The following is a 16,741-nucleotide window of genomic DNA, read 5'->3' as shown; positions in this document are numbered from 1 at the left end:
TGTCTATATCTCCTGACTAATCCCTGTAATTGAGTGATTTAAAAAGCTATCCTCAACTGCATGTTGCAGACTTACCTAGAAGCAAGCATCTCACTATAGTCTAAGAACAGGTTTTCCTGCAAATCACCTTGGACTTCTCTTAATAGCTGCACAGTATGCCAGTAAATGAATGACTCAACTGAGATAGACCTTAGGACTGTTGGCATTAGTAACATTCACTTTTAATGAATGCAAGGAGCCAAGGTGACAATATTAAGAATACTCCAGATAGAACCATTCTGGACAGCCCTATTAAGGGTTATACTCACAAGTGAGCAGAATTTACAATGTTTTTGGACGCTGAGAAAGCATTTGATAATGTCTCCTGGAATTTTATGCTTAAAGTAATGGAGTCTATGGGATGTGGGGACACTTTTATAAGGGGAGTGAAGGTGATATATACAGATCAATCAACAAAATTGATGGTGAGTAATTTATTGACGGAAAATTGTAAAATAACCAAAGGAACAAAACAAGGCTGCCAGCTATCACTCTTATTGTTCATAGTAGTTTTAGAAGTATTGGTGCAAAGAACAAGAACTAATCAACAAATTAAAGGAATAAAAGTGGGACAAAGAGCAAACAAACTAAAGGTATTTTGAGATGATGTGATGATATCAGAAGAAGATCCAATAGAATCAATCCCAAGGGGACTCGATGAAATAAATAAATTTGGAGAAGTGGTGGGTCTCAAAATCAACAAGAATAAAACCAAATTGTTGGTTAAGATTTTAAAAGATGATGTTAAGAATAAATTACAAGAAATATCTGAGTGGAGATCATGGGAATCAGAGTGCTAGTTCTTCCTCCACTCCCCAAATCACTGTCCCACATGCCCTCCACAAGTTGACAGGGTGGGGGGAAATCTGCAGCTGAGTACATGGAGGTTCCCACCCATTTGTGTACTTCTCCCTCTATTGTTAACCTCTTCTTGATCCATTGTTCTTAGCTGAAGAAATAACACTGCTTGCATGAAGCTTAGGAGTAGGGGGCGTGTTAGAATCATAGAATCATAGAGTTGGAAGAGACCACAAGGGCCATCGAGTCCAACCCCCTGCCAAGCAGGAAACGTTGTGTTGTGGGAAGGCTGCTCCTCAGACATCCAAACTGGAGTCTCAGCTTTCCTAGATGGGGGCTTGAGCCAGAAAGTAATATAAGAAGAATATTCACGGCACTGAATCCAACCCTGAACGCTGACCCAAGGCTTACAGGCAGGGCTGTTTTTCAGCTGGAACTCATCAGAAGTGAGTTCCAGCACCTCTCAGGTACTTTCTGGCACATCTAAGGTGGGCACCACTGCCGTTCTAAGAGAAGGAGGGAGCTGCTCATGGCGAGCTCTGGCACCTCTTTTTCTAGAAAAATAGCACTAGTTGCAAGGGAATAGAGAACATTGCTGTGCACTAGTTTGAAAGCGTAGCTGCTGCTTTAAATGATGTCATCGCATGATGGTGTGTACCAATGCAAAACCCTGGGTACAAACCGCTCCAGTGCGTTTCAGATGTTATGTGTGTACACAGCCTCTGTGAGCTGCGCAAGCTTCCAGCTCCCCCTTCTCCTTTCTTTTATTTACTCATGGGTATAATGCTTGAATTGGGATAAAGGATATGCCTTATGCCAAGGAAGCTTTTCCTCCTTAGAAAAGGCACACATTTAAATTTATAGGTGGCTTTTAAGCCACAAGGGCCCTCATAACAGCTTACCATAAAATAATAACAGACCATAAAACCATCAAAAAGCAACTCATAAAAGAAAACGCAAAGGCAGAGCAGCAGCTCCATCCCAAATTAAAAGAAAGGGGCAAGCTCGGTTTTCAAGACAGCTGAACGGAATGTGTCGTGCGTGTGTGTGTATGAAGTCTGACTTTTGCCACTCAGAAAGCACTGTCTACATAGAAGTGGCCCATCAAGACAGAGGAAGCTGGGACCTCCTTGTAACCATGGGGCCACTGGGCAACTGTTTGGAACAGCAGAACACCCTGGAACACCCCAGAATTGTGGAACTCTGCAAGGTAAAGGTAAAGGTAAAGGTAAAGGAGCCCTGGACTGTTATGTCCAATCAAAGGCGACTATGGGGTTGCGGCACTCATCTCACTTTCAGGCAGAGGAAACTGGCATAGACAGCTTTCCGGGTCATATGACCAGCATGACTAAACCACTACTGGAGCAACGGAAAACCGTGACAGAAACCAGAGTGCACGGAAATGCCATTTACCTTCCTGCCGCAATGGTACCTATTTATCTACTTGCATTGGCATGCTTTCAAACTGCTGGGTTGGCAGGAGCTGGGACAGAGCAACAGGAGCTCACTCCATTGCGGGGATTCAAACCACCAACCTTCCAATCAGCAAGCCCAAGAGGCTCAATGGTTTCACTTTGCAAGTAAAGACCAGCAGGGATGGATGGAGGGATGCCACTACCCAATCCAGCCCTACCCCCTGTTAGTTTGCCCCCTTAGGCAGGTATAGAACTGTGCTGTGCATTGCTTTAACTTTTACAATCCCTACATTTCTTATCAGGTTGTTAGCTGCCTTGAGTTCCACTTTAGAGTGGTGTGGTTTTTTAAAAAAATAAAGATATACACTGAGCACCATGCACGACAGCTACACATGCAGCAACATATACTTTCTGTTCGCCCCGTCTAGTATTGCTCATGCATCACGTCAGACAGCTTGGCGGGGGGGGGGTCCGCCAGGGCAGTATCAGTGAGCACACATGTGCCTGCAGAGGTCTTTCTTGGAATTCCCGGGGTCTCTCTGTCCCTCCCCAGCCACTGAAATGTGGCATGAAAGAATCATTCTGCTGTTGCCAATATCAAAGGTCCTGGTGTGCTATGCTCTTCCTCCATGGCTAGAGGCAGTAATGCTTTTGAAAACCAGTTGTTGGAAACCGCAGGAGGGCAAGAGTGCTCCTGGGCTCAAATCCTGCTTGCAAATTTTCCCCCGGGGTATCAGGATGGCCACTGTGAGAACAAGAAGCTGGATTAAATAGGCCATTGGCCTGATCCTGCAGGCTCATTTTAGGTTCTTCTGTGTGTGCTCGGTAGCTGAGTGGTTTATAACTCCTCTGGGTTATAAATGGGCACACAGGCCATTTACAATTTACATTCACAATTCAAATAAAATACAAAAAACAAGTGATATGAATACATGTATATATATATACAAGTATCATAAGTTGTATGCATCTATATGCACTATTACCGGAGAAGAAGTGTCTCTCAAGTACAAAACACTGAATAAGGGAAACAGCAGTGTTGTGGCTCCAAGCATGAATAAAGGAACAGGTAAATTACCTGGAATCTCTAGTTAATGGATCTTAGGTGGCAGGGCTGGAAAAGACATCTGCCAGGCTTGGAAAGCCAAAGTCACGGCCCATTAGATGTTAGTGGACGACTACTTCCTTCCCCCCCATTGCCTGATGAGAACTGGAATCAAACAATATCCAGAGAGCCCTTCTCTCTGTAGTAGACAGTTGACAGAATCAATGGTCTGACAGATTGCTTAACAGAAACTGTGGCTCAATGTTAGCAAGAGGACAATCTCTGCAGCCAAACTATGGAGGCTTTCATACACTTCAATGCTGAAGTGTACTAATCAATTTATTGTATCCAAACCTAAACTGATTGCAAAGAATACATTCCACAGACATGCATTCCACTGTACTGTTCTTTAGGATTCTGATTTAAAAATAAAGGTCTGCGAAATCTGAACTTCAGTAAAGGAATTTAAAACTGAGCATACTGTTTGTTCCATCAAAAAACACACAGCCAGTTCATTCTGCAGCTTCATTTTGCATTGATAAAGATAACAAAGCATCTATTGTGTGTTTTTCCAGAACGGTGTTCCAGTAAATAGATCCATAGATCTTTCTTAAAGAATGTAACTGGCAACAAAACAATTGTGTCAAAGTCACAGGAACTAGAAAAGCAAGATTTAAGAAATGCCAGAGATAATTGCAACATTTGTTTGGTGACAAGTGTGAAAGCAAACAGCGCTCTTTATAAATCACTGGATCCAGTATTTGCCATCATTTAAACAACACTAGTGGTTTTTAACATGAGCAATTGGTGATGTTTCAGGCAACTATATAACCAAATCTTATCTAAATAATTCAGAAAGTTACCTAGATGTTGTGAAAAAGTTACTGTCAGGGCAATAAATGAATTTATTCAGTGTGTATATGAGCAAGGGAAGTAGACTCATGGGACTAAGATCAAAACAAGAAAGCCATAATTTTAAAACCATCATTTTGATCTCTAAAAGAACTTTTAAACAAAAATATACTTTTGTGGGGTTTTAGATATCAAAGCACTAGTGAGGAGAAAGATAACTATGCAGCCCAGCAGTGGGAGAATTTCATCTCTACAGATGTTGGATTACTGCTCCCATCATCCCTAACCATTGGGCATGCTGACTGATGCCCATCCAGCAATACCCAGAAGGCCATATATTAGCCGCCCCTGATATATAGCACACATTGTCCCTCATATAGTTGATTTCATATACCTTATACTAGCAATACATACAGCCGGACTGTAAAGTAGGACAATGATATCCCCATGTTTCAAACGAGGGACTGAAAGGAAGATCAGATGTCAAGCATTGTTAGATTTGAACTGGGAGCCATTTCGTTTGCCACTATGAGACATCATCTCTATTCCTACAACACTACAAAAATAAGCAAATGCAAACCAACTGTGTTTCCTGGTCAGCATTATGCCAGGTTTATACGACAGGGTTTTACAATAGGACACACCAGAAAAGGCACGTTAAACAGAAGAGGAGGCAGAGCTAATGGACATGATACAAGTCTGAGCCTTACATTAACCATATACCTATTCTCACTTTAAAAGGGTATAGGAAAAACAGGGCTTAATTCCAACAAGAACTTGCCCAGATTTAGCCCCCAAGCCCGTTCTCAGTTCTGGGTCATGCAAGGCTAATAACAGAGGACCCGTCAATCCCAGGCATCTGCGATTAGGGGTAAGTGTTTTCAGGGCTAGGGATGCATTTTGGAAAAGAAACATTGCGGGAGGCAGAGAAGCCTCTCAACAATGGGGCTTTAAAAACAAACCTGCTAAGGGGCTATAGGAACACGGAAGCAACCCCAGATGTAGGGGGCGGGCTGCATTGTAAAGTGGAGGTTCAAAGCCAATGGCGAGGGGCTCATCAACACGCAAGCACCGAAACGTAGGCTTCTTTTGAATTTATTCCAGGAATACTATTTCCACTCACAGGGTTGAGGGGGATGTCCGCTCCCCTACCAAACGCTTATTTTTAGAAAGTGTGCATCAACACCACCACCACCCACTCCACACACACACAAACACCATTTTCACACAAGAGATGAGATAAAAATATACCAGCGAAAATTACCTTCTGTGGACCTTCTTGACGATAACCCACCCCCCAAAGAATAATAAAAAGCCACCACTAAGGTTGAGGTCCGATCTTCAGCGCCGGACCCTCGGAGCGAGCACGTGCAGAGTGCCTTTCCCACGGCTACATAACCCCAAACGTTTTCTCCCCGGGCTCCCTCGCGGTCTTAAGCCCCGGCCCCTCTCGCGTGGGAAAGTGTGGGGCTCCCGTCTGAGCCCAATGCCGCTCCGGGCAGGGCCGAGCCGCGGCTCCCCCCTCCCTTTTAACACGCGCGATCGCGGAGTGGGAGGGTGGGGAAGGGGCGGGCGCCCGCGGAGGCAGCGCGCACTTGACTCACCGCGTCCTGCGCAGGCACGCTGCCCTCCAGAACCGGCCTTTCTCCTTCCCTGCGCGGCTCCGGCGCCACGCGAGACAGTCGCCTCCTCGGCCGGCTATAAATATCCCGCGGGCGGACGCGGGGGAGCGCAGCCCGCCGGCAGCCCACGCCCTGGGGCCGCCCCTCGGGCCGCTGCCCTTAGCGGGCTTTCCCGGAGGACGTCTCCAAGGGATCGCTTGGCCAGGAGGAGCCCGCGGACGCCGGATCCGTCCCTCGCTGCTGGCTCCCTGCGACAAGGCCGGCTGCGGCTGCAATCCGGGCTCCCTCGCCTCTCTCCCTTCTCTCTTTCTCGCCTTCCCTTTCCAGGCCTCGCTGGAAGAAACTAGCGCGCATCCGCCGGGGGCATCTCGGATTTGGAGAGCTGGGCGCGCCGAGGGAACGAGGGCGCACGAGAGGCCCGGCCGGAGGAGGAGAGAGGCTGCTCTGCTCCCCTCCCAAGGTCGCCCGCCTCCCGCTCGTCGCACGCCGGAGCTGGCTGTAAGTCACCCAGAGCCCAGAAGCCCAGAGATGGGCTTCTGCGTCTGGCATCTCCTCCAGCTCTTCCCACGTGGAAGGTTCCTGGGGTAGCATAAACCCTGCAGGGTAGGACAGCTGTAGCAGTGGAACTGCTCTGAGTGAGCATCTGACCTGTGGGTCTGCAATAGTATCAGCTTCCTCCCCGTCTCAGTTGACAAGGGTGCCAACTTGTTTAAAAAAGAAATATTTATATTTTTCAGATCTAGACATTTCATTGATTTTACAGTCATTCTCACATTTTAAAACTTGACTTCCTTCTGCGGTTCCTTAAATTTATTTTTAATATCTTCTGCATATCCAAATTAACATTATTTTTTAGTCTTCTTTAAATATATACTCTTACGTAACTGCAGGTTATTACAATAATCCTGCCAGTATTTTTATCTGCAACAAGGGTGCCAACTTGAATAAAATATTGCCCAGATAAGCCCTGCCTGGCAAAATCGATCACAATATGCAACACACACACACTATTTCAATGGCAGTGCCACTATACATACACTCTGGATGGGCCTGCCCCCCTAAAATATATTTTTTTGGGGGGGGACCTCGGCCTCGAGGAGTTGGCTCAGGATCTTGCCTTAATTTTAAAATTATTAACACCTTGCACCACTCTTCTTCATTTAAGCATATCATTTCATGTTTCTTACTGTTTTATGTTCTACATTGTTTTAAATTTCATATTTAATGTGTTTATTATATTGTGTTTTATGCATTCTGTTTTCTTGGGCAAGGTGATTGAGCGAGTGGTTGCTGAACAACTCCAGGCAGCGCCTGGAAGAAGCGGACCATTTGGATCCCTTCCAGTCGGGGTTCAGGCCTCATCATGGGACTGAAACTGCCTTGGTCGCACTGGTTGATGATCTCCGGCGGGCTAGGGACAAAGGTGAGAGCTGTTTCCTAGTTCTGCTGGATCTCTCAGCGGCGTTTGATACCATCGACCATAACATCCTTCTGGACCGTCTTGAGGGGCTGGGAGCTGGGGGCACTGTCATACAGTGGTTTCGCTCCTTCCTCCTGGGCTGTGTTCAGAAAGTGGTGGGGGGGTGAGTGTTCAGACCCCTGGGCTCTCACTTGTGGGGTGCCTCAGGGTTCTGTCCTCTCCCCCATGCTTTTCAACATTTACATGCAGCCACTGGGAGAGATCATCAGGAGGTTTGGGCTGGGTGTTCATCAGTATGCGGATGATACCCAGCTCTACCTCTCTTTTAAATCAGAACCAGTGAAGGCAGTGAAGGTCCTGTGTGAGTGTCTGGAAGCGGTTGGAGGATGGATGGCGGCTAACAGATTGAGGTTGAATCCTGACAAGACAGAAGTACTGTTTTGGGGGGACAGGAGGCGGGCAGGTGTGGAGGATTCCCTGGTCCTGAATGGGGTAACTGTGCCCCTGAAGGACCAGGTGCGCAGCCTGGGAGTCATTTTGGACTCACAGCTGTCCATGGAGGCACAGGTCAAATCTGTATCCAGGGCAGCTGTTTACCAGCTCCATCTGGTACGTAGGCTGAGACCCTATCTGCCTGCAGACTGTCTCGCCAGAGTGGTACATGCTCTGGTTATCTCCTGCTTGGACTACTGCAATGCGCTCTACGTGGGGCTACCTTTGAAGGTGACCCGGAAACTACAACTAATCCAGAATGCGGCAGCTAGACTGGTGACTGGGAGCGGCCGCCGAGACCATATAACACCGGTCTTGAAAGACCTACATTGGCTCCCAGTACGTTTCCGAGCACAATTCAAAGTGTTGGTGCTGACCTTTAAAGCCCTAAACGGCCTTGGTCCAGTATATCTGAAGGAGCGTCTCCTCCCCCATCATTCTGCCCGGACACTGAGGTCCAGCTGCGAGGGCCTCCTGGCGGTTCCCTCACCGCGAGAGGCCAAGTTACAGGGAACCAGGCAGAGGGCCTTCTCGGTAGTGGCGCCTGCCCTGTGGAACGCCCTCCCATCAGATGTCAAAGCGATAAACATCTACCTGACATTCAGAAGACATCTGAAGGCAGCCCTGTTCAGGGAAGTTTTTAATATGTGACATTTTAGTGTATCTTTCATCTTTGTTGGAAGCCGCCCAGAGTGGCTGGGGAAACCCAGCCAGATGGGCGGGGTACAAATAATAAACTATTATTATTATTATTATTATTATTATTATTATTATTATTCCTACCTTCTCTACTGGTCCTTGACCAAAATAAATATACGTACCAACTAACTGCTTCCTATGTTCCTAATTTGTAATAAAGGTGGATAAATTCATGTAGCAAAGCATATAATCTGAAATTTCGGCAACATCTCTAGTAACTCTTTTACCTGTTGGTTCTTTGTATTGACTTTTGAAGATGCAAACTGATTTGCATTTCTTATCTTGGAATGGATGGCCTTTGCAACATGCCTGTGAGACACACCACTAAGACAAACTCGCGCATCACACATTTGTTTATGATGTACCATACAATACAATGCTTCCCTTGTTTGTATAATGGAAATGGTTCCTTATGCTTGTCCCATAAAGACACAGTAATTGGTTTCTTGACTTTGCCTTCAAGGAAAAGAGTTCTCTGGCACTACAAAATGCATCTGCCCTTTGAGGCACATATTTTATGTTTGCTTGTTTTCAGTGGCTATACTTCTTGCTATGTGTGCCAGCCGAACCATCTCAATTTCTATTTATGTAACTTTTACTGCAACCCTACCTACTTTCGTAGAACTAAGTCTAATTGAATTCAGTAGGACTTCTGAGTTAGGATTGGGGCTTTAGGAAGCTTCACTGAAATCATGCTCTTTTTTATTATTAAAAAAGAAAGTTTTTGAGGACTCCAATGGAGACCCAAGTTATTGCTTGCTAAGCAAAATACCAAATCTCTACCAGAAAGAACAGTTTCTTCTAATCTGACAATACTCTGGTAAAATGTTTACATATACAGTGGTACCTCGGGTTACATACGCTTCAGGTTACATACGCTTCAGGTTACAGACTTCACTAACCCAGAAATAGTACCTCGGGTTAAGAACTTTGCTTCAGGATGAGAACAGAAATCGCTCAGCGGCGGCACGGCAGCAGGAGGCCCCATTAGCTAAAGTGGTGTTTCAGGTTAAGAACAGTTTCAGGTTAAGAACAGACCTCCAGAATGAATTAAGTACTTAACCTGAGGTACTACTGTATAACAACTATAGGCAGGCATCAGCTACCTTGGCTATTACAGGACTTCCGGGATTGATGGTTTTCACAAGAAACAGGGCTGGCAGAAGATATTTTGCTGCCTATGGTAAAGGACAAAATGGCACCCTTTTCCATTCCATGTACAGAAGATGAATGGACTGTCAAATCAATATCCTACTTAATTTAACATGGCTGATGAGGCAGCATCTTCCAGTACATAAAGGCAGCAGGACAGCTTATTAAAGAATGCAAGGCAGACTGTGTGGCACATGCCAGTGTGTCCTCATCTCACCTTGCTGCTGCTCCCCGTAGCTCCAGCATCTGCCGTCAGAGAAAGCTGCCTCAATCTGTCTAACAGTAGGGCCGGCTCTTACTAGAACTCTGATCTCCACGGAATAGAGGCTGTTGCAAAAGACGTACACTGAGCTCAGAATTTTGTTTTCAGTTCTAGAATAAACTATAGCTTAGACTTTCCACACTGAATTGGGCCCAGATACTAACTGGCAGTCAGTGCAGCTGGGTCAGGATTGGTGTTATATGCTCAAACTCAGGTGAGAAACCTGGCCGCTGAATTCTGCACCAGCTCTCCGCCCAGCCTTGAACAACGTTGTAATTTAACACCATGAGCAGAGTCTTCTATTCATTCCTGCATCCTGGCTTTATCGCCAGCTTCTAAATTTGTCAATTCAACTGTACCACTATGGTGTCATTTACAGGACAGAGAAGAGAAAAGCGAATTGCTGCACAATAGCTTTAGGACATCGTGTTCTATTCAGAAAGGAAAAGTCCATGATATGTATTCACTTCACAAGCCACAGTTTTCTGGAGTAGCAAAGTAACCCACTTTATCAGTCAATGCTAGCCAAGGTTATATATATAGATATCCTTGCATTAAAATCTATTAAAAATCTGTGTTGGGTTTTTTAATGTGAAATACTGTCAGAGGCTGGACTGAGGAGGAATGGTGAGGACCGCTGCCCCCCCTTCACCTGAACCTTCCCTAGAACAGGAGGACAGTATAGATTTAGAACAGTGGTTTGCAGAAGGTCATAGTTAAGAGGCTGCAAAGGGGAGAAGCTGGGAAATATTGGGAGAGGAACAGCAGGAAGAAGTACCAGGGGAGAGATAGCTGACAGACTCAGTGTCTTTGGAAAGCATTCGTGACCACCCCCACCCCGCCCCCTAGGACCAGACGAGCATTGAGAGTAGTAGAACAGAGAGCTCAGAGGCAGAAAGCTCAGAGTAGCTGGTGCAGGGGTGACTAGAAGAGATGAGGGGGTGGGATTTTACTCGGAGCAACTGCATTCCTTCATCTCTCTCTGTGAGTATTGAATAAATTACTTGGTGAGCATTCTTCTTGTTTATCTGCTTCTTGGCTGCCACCGTGGGACGGATTGGATTCCCAGAAGCCTGACAAATACAGGTAAACATCACATTTGTTGTTGTTTAGTCGTTTAGTCGTGTCCGACTCTTTGTGACCCCATGGACCAGAGCACGCCAGGCACTTCTGTCTTCCACTGTCTCTCGCAGTTTGGTCAGACTCATGTTTGTAGCTTCGAGAACACTGTCCAACCATCTCATCCTCTGTCGTCCCCTTCTCCTTGTGCCCTCCATCTTTCCCAACATCAGGGTCTTTTCCAGGGAGTCTTCTCTTCTCATGAGGTGGCCAAAGTATTGGAGTCTCAGCTTCACGATCTGTCCTTCCAGTGAGCACTGAGGGCTGATTTAAGAATGGATAGGTTTGATCTTCTTGCAGTCCATGGGACTCTCAAGAGTCTCCTCCAGCACCAATGGACTCCACTGGACAAAGACAACATGGAAATAAATTTAGATCACCTTAAAAGTGATGACAGGTTACCTTTGACATTTCATTTATCCTCACCAAAGCCCAACTAATAAGAGATCCAGAAAATATACCATCAGCATGCTGAGGACACCCAGCCTTCTCCTTTTCATCTAATCCAAACTTGCAGGTCGATGCCCTTGACAGGTGTCTTGAGTCAGTAATGAGCTAGACTGGGCTAATAACTCAGGCCAAACAATATAAAGACGCCAATGCCAGCTTACAGAGAAGTTGGTATTCAGCTGCTGTAGCCCCTTAAGCATCCCTTAAGCATCTGACCCAGAAGTTTAATTTGTCCTGTCATGGTCCAATTTGCCTGTGAGGTTGTATCCCCTAAATCATGACCACCTGTCTCACCACTTGACATCATATCTCAGGTGTGGGGCAGGTGGGGATGCAGCTGCCCGTGAACAACTGTGAGCCTTAAAGTGTTCACACAATTCTCCCTGGGCAAGGGAGGCTTGTGGTCACCAACATTCAGCTCACCAGCAACAAGAGCAAGCCTACTGGGATTGGCTGAACTGCAGAGTTCCCAATGGAGCATCATAATGATTGACAAGTGGGTGGTGCCCTTTAGACAGGGGAACCCAGGTTCCAGCCAACCCGATTGGGTTCCCCATCCCCTGCCTCAAAGATCAGCTTCACAACTTGGGAGTGCTGTTAGACAAGGCCTGGAAAGTGATGGCAAAACAGCATCCGTGACCAGAAACACCTTTCACCAACTCCGATTAGTCCTCTCCTGGCAAAAGATGCCGGTGCTACAGTGATCCATGCCTTGTTACTGTGACGTTAGCCTGTCTCTGAAAAGTCTTCATCTTGTTCAAAATACAGCAGCAAGACTTCCTTGCCCAGTATACCTGAAGCAGCATCTCCGCTCCCATTGTTCGGCCCGGACACTGAGGTCCAGCTCCGAGGGCCTTCTGGTGGTTCCCTCATTGTGAGAAGTGAAGTTACAGGGAACCAGGCAGAGGGCCTTCTCGGTAGTGGCACCCACCCTGTTGAACGCCCTCCCATCAGATGTCAAAGAAATAAACAACTATTTGATTTTTAGAAGACATCTGAAGGCAGCCCTGTTTAGGGAAGTTTTTAATATTTGATGAATTATTGTATTTTAATCTTTTGATGGAAGCTACCCAGAGTGGCTGGAGAAACCCAGCCAGATGGGCAGGTTATAAATTATTATTATTATTATTAGCTAGGACTAATTATATTGAGCATTTTATAAGGGGGCTTAATTGTCCTCACTGGTTTCCGGTTTGTTTCTGGATACAATTTCATGGTTGTGTTGACCTATAAAACCCTGTAAGCAGCTTAGGTCCTGCCCATCTGAACCTAGGCATCTCCACATAAGCCTGACCATTTCCTGAAGTTGTCATTGGGCATCCTCCATTGCAGATCCCTCTAGAGATTAGGCAGGAGCTGATTACCGGAGGCCGGTCCTTTTATGTGCTTCCACATGGGATATAGAACTCCTTCCGAGACATTTAGTCAGCCGCTGCTCTCTTCTTCTTCTTCTTTTTTTAAAGATATTTATTGAAATTTTACAAAAAACAAAGAATTACAGAGTAAAAAGAAAACAGGAAAAAAAGAAGAAAAATTACAAAAAATACAAAAAAACATATAGAAAAAGATACAAAATACATACAAAGATAAATAGAAAAAATTAAAAACAAATTAGTTTTTTCTATCTTAAATTTCGTTTGCTTATTTCCCTGACCTCCTCACACCTCCCTTTTTTGTATTCCCATTCACATGATTAGTTCAGCAAATCCTTACCCTCTTTCATTTATCTTGACTCAATATCTCAACACATTATAACTATGTATTTTCATCCATTATCAATCCATTTTTACATATTCTTATTATCTTTGTTGCTAAGGCCGCTGCTCTCTTCTATTGGGCAAAACCTTTGTATACATGAGGTTTTGCCTAGGCATCTCAGTCACTGTAATAAAGATGTGGTTTTATGGATTAACTGCGTGCTTCCGGGATCCAGAGCTGAAAGAGCAAAACTGCTGGGCTGACCCCAATAATCATGAAAACAAGGTTAATAAAGATGTGATACTCAACCTTTACAAGCCTAAGACAGACACATCACCTGGAATACTACTGCTTCCCTTTGCCTCAGGCAACAAAGTTGATTCTGCTGGCACTTGAACAGATGAGCAAACACTGTCACAGCTGAGTAGTCCTACTGAAGGACTGGGATGGCATCCAACCAAGGCATACACAGAATAGACTTATTGAAATCAATGGACAAGTCAGAACATGTCTTAGGCCCTGCTTTTCCATTTTCAACAGAGCAGCATTGTGGAGTTCCGTCAGGAAATAGGTAGTGCAGTGGATTTTCCAAACCATCACCTCAAAACAAACTCTGATGAGGTGAAATGCCACCTACTCTTACATCAACCAGTTTAGTTACTAAATCATTATTCTGCCTCTGCACACCTCTCCGTAACTTTACGGGTGAGACAGGTGACTAAACAGCTTTCTTAGTAGCGGGGCATCTTTTCTGTGAAACTATCTTTTTCCACTTTGTAGCTTGATGGCTCCTAGGCACCAAATATAAATGGGGATGTTTTAGTGGTGAGCTTTAATTTCCAGAGAGGTAGCTGTGTTAGCCTCTTGCAGCAAAATCAACAAAGAGTAGCCTGGTACCTTAAAGACAAATCTATTTCTTATAGCACAGCTTTCGTGGGCACTTCATCCGGTGCCTGAGGTGTGATCCTGAATTGCAGGTGCATATATACATGGTTTGGGGTGGGGATTGCATACAATAAGGTCAGAAGGAAAGGCAATGCAAAGAAGTACAGGGGCAGATTATTGTTTTATTAACAGTGACTGTTCACACCCATTCTGACACTGGTAAGCTGAACATGTAGGAGATAATGTCTTGGTCACTGACTGGTAGGACCAGTGAGGCTTTACAATGCAGCATGGCTGGACCCAGACCAGATTCTGGATCAGCTTAGCCACTCCCTGCCTCCAAAATGTCCTGTTTCAGGGTCTTCTGCTAGCTGTTGCCAGTGGGCATCCCTTCAGAAGTCAGAAGAGGATGCTCTGTGCCAGGAAGAAGCCAGTTTAGCTAGCACAGCTGGGCAGAGGGACACCTCAATCCAATTCCACACACTCACCACACAAGGTAGATTTGGATTGCTCTGGGGGTATGATGAAACTGGATTATGCCAGTTCAAGTTACAAGTGGCAGTACTGAACCTCGTGATGTATTGGAATACAGTGGGTTCACATTGCAATCTCCCTTTAAAGTTTTGTTCAATGGATGGCCACCTTCAGGTCAGTTACAGAGTGTCCTGGGAGGCTGAGCAGGACCTACCTAATGTCCTCACCCACATGCTCAGGAGTTCATTTGCCTGCTCATTTCCAATGCAACCAGCCAACAATGCGCCACAAGGCAAACAGGCCGTTCTGCATGCAAATGAATAAAAGAACACAAATTTGACATGAGAAACAACAACAAAGAAAAGCCAGTAGGAGAGCATTTCGAATCACGTTGAAATAAATGTGTCTTACTCCTAGTAAGTGACTTAAAAACTATAGTGGACTGGCAAAAACAAAAAGCCCCTTTTCAAATCAAGGCTGCAATCCTATACCAAACACTTTGTTGTTGTTTAGTCATTTAGTCGTGTCCGACTCTTCGTGACCCCATGGACCGGAGAACGCCAGGCACTCCTGTCTTCCACTGCCTCCTGCAGTTTGGTCAAACTCATGCTGGTAGCTTTGAGAACACTGTCCAACAATCTCGTCCTCTGTCGTCCCCTTTTCCTTGTGCCCTCCATCTTGCCCAGCATCAGGGTCTTTTCCAGGGAGTCTTCTCTTCTCATGAGGTGGCCAAAGTACTGGAGCCTCAGCTTCACGATCTGTCCTTCCAGTGAGCACTCAGGGCTGATTTCCTTCAGAATGGAGAGGTTTGTTCTTATTGCAGTCCATGGGACTCTCAAGAGTCTCCTCCAGCACCATAATTCAAAAGCATCAATTCTTCGGCGATCAGCCTTCTTTATGGTCCAGCTCTCACTTCCATACATCACTACTGGGAAAACCATAGCTTTGACTATACAGACCTTTATTGGCAAGGTGATGTCTCTGCTTTTTAAGATGCTATCTAGGTTTGTCATTGCTTTTCTCCCAAGAAAATACCAGGGGGTAATTCCCATTGATTCAACAGGGCTTACTTCTCAGTAAATCTGTAGAGCAACGGTGGGGACCCTCAGCCAAGTGTGGTCCTGTAGTACTCTGTTTAGTCCTTTAGTTGGAATCTCCTGCCTGATCACTGCAAGAGCAGGATGCTAGACTAGACGGGCTGCTGGCTGGATCCATCAATCCCTTCGTATGTTCTTGAACATTTTAGTCAGCCTGAAATGTGCCCTCAACCAATCCTCTTGTATGTCTAGATGGAGAAGAACGGCGAGTAAGCCTGTGGAGCGGGTTCTCAAAGGGTATGGGTGCACCACACTGGTGTGGCAGAAGAGGGTGGCAAGTGTGGCAGGGCAATCAAAGAAGCATCTAAACATTTCAGTGTAGTACAGCATATATTTTTCTTTAATTTGCAGAATATGGATAGATCTCTTTTCAATCTAATTTGTCTGTCTCAGATTAGAGCTAATATAAATGAGAGTAACTGGCAAAAGCAAGCTCACGACTCTCACTGAGTTTGTATATACAGTGGTACCTCGGGTTACATACCGGTACGCTTCAGATTACATACGCTTCAGGTTACAGACTCCACTAACCCAGAAATAGTGCATCAGGTTAAGAACTTTGCTTCAGGATGAGAACAGAAATCGTGCTCCGGCTGCGCGGCAGCAGCGGGAGGCCCCATTAGCTAAAGTGGTGCTTCAGGTTAAGAACAGTTTCAGGTTAAGAACGGACCTCCGGAATGAATTAAGTACTTAACCCAAGGTACCACTGTACAGTACATACTTAAGGTACATATGTAAGAGGCTTGTTTATTATTATATTTTGGGAATCATTCAAGTTCTTATGTAGTTGCATTGTTTTACTTTCTGGTTGCCCTGTGATCATATTATAGTCATCTTGTTCTATGTTATAAATCAAGCACTGCTTGGAGTTGTTTCTTTTTGTTTTCCAATGCATTTCTCACCAATAAAAAAATTCAGTGTGTCACAAGCAAATTTTTATTTTTACAGTGTGGCCCAGAGGAAAAAGCTTGAGGACCACGGCTGTGGAGAAACTAGCCTCCTGTACAAAAGCAGACCCTCCAAATGTTCCTATTTTTCAGGGACAATCCCAGATTTACAGAAGCCATCTCAGTTCTGATTTGATCCTGGAATGTCCTGCTTTTCTTTAGGACGTCCATTTTCATCAGAGAAATGTTGGAGGATATGGAGTTATGCGACGCCCAAACCAAGGAGATAAGTAACTATGCAACCATTAGAAGACACCTGAAGGCAGCCCTGCTTA

The 16,741-nt window shown here is 45.3% G+C and overlaps 1 protein-coding gene across 3 annotated transcripts in view; it reads right to left on the bottom strand.

Moving 5' to 3' along the window:
• Positions 1 to 7,023, bottom strand: part of TMEM117 (transmembrane protein 117) — a 215,576-nt gene extending 208,553 nt beyond the window's left edge. For 2 of the 3 annotated variants that reach the window (XM_083574569.1, XM_083574571.1), the window contains exon 1: positions 5,754 to 7,022. The gene's annotated coding sequence lies outside the window, so the exon portion shown is untranslated. Of the gene's footprint in view, positions 1 to 5,753 lie in introns of all 3 variants that reach the window. The other variant, XM_083574570.1, reaches the window with a different exon arrangement.
• Between the last annotated feature and the right edge of the window lie 9,718 nt (positions 7,024 to 16,741).

The sequence above is a fragment of the Podarcis filfolensis genome (assembly GCF_964270895.1).
Source record: "Podarcis filfolensis genome assembly, chromosome: 10".
In the NCBI taxonomy this organism is placed as follows: Eukaryota; Metazoa; Chordata; class Lepidosauria; order Squamata; family Lacertidae; genus Podarcis; species Podarcis filfolensis.
The sequence above is the reverse complement of the archived record's forward strand: the minus strand, read 5'-3'. Positions and strand labels throughout refer to the sequence as shown.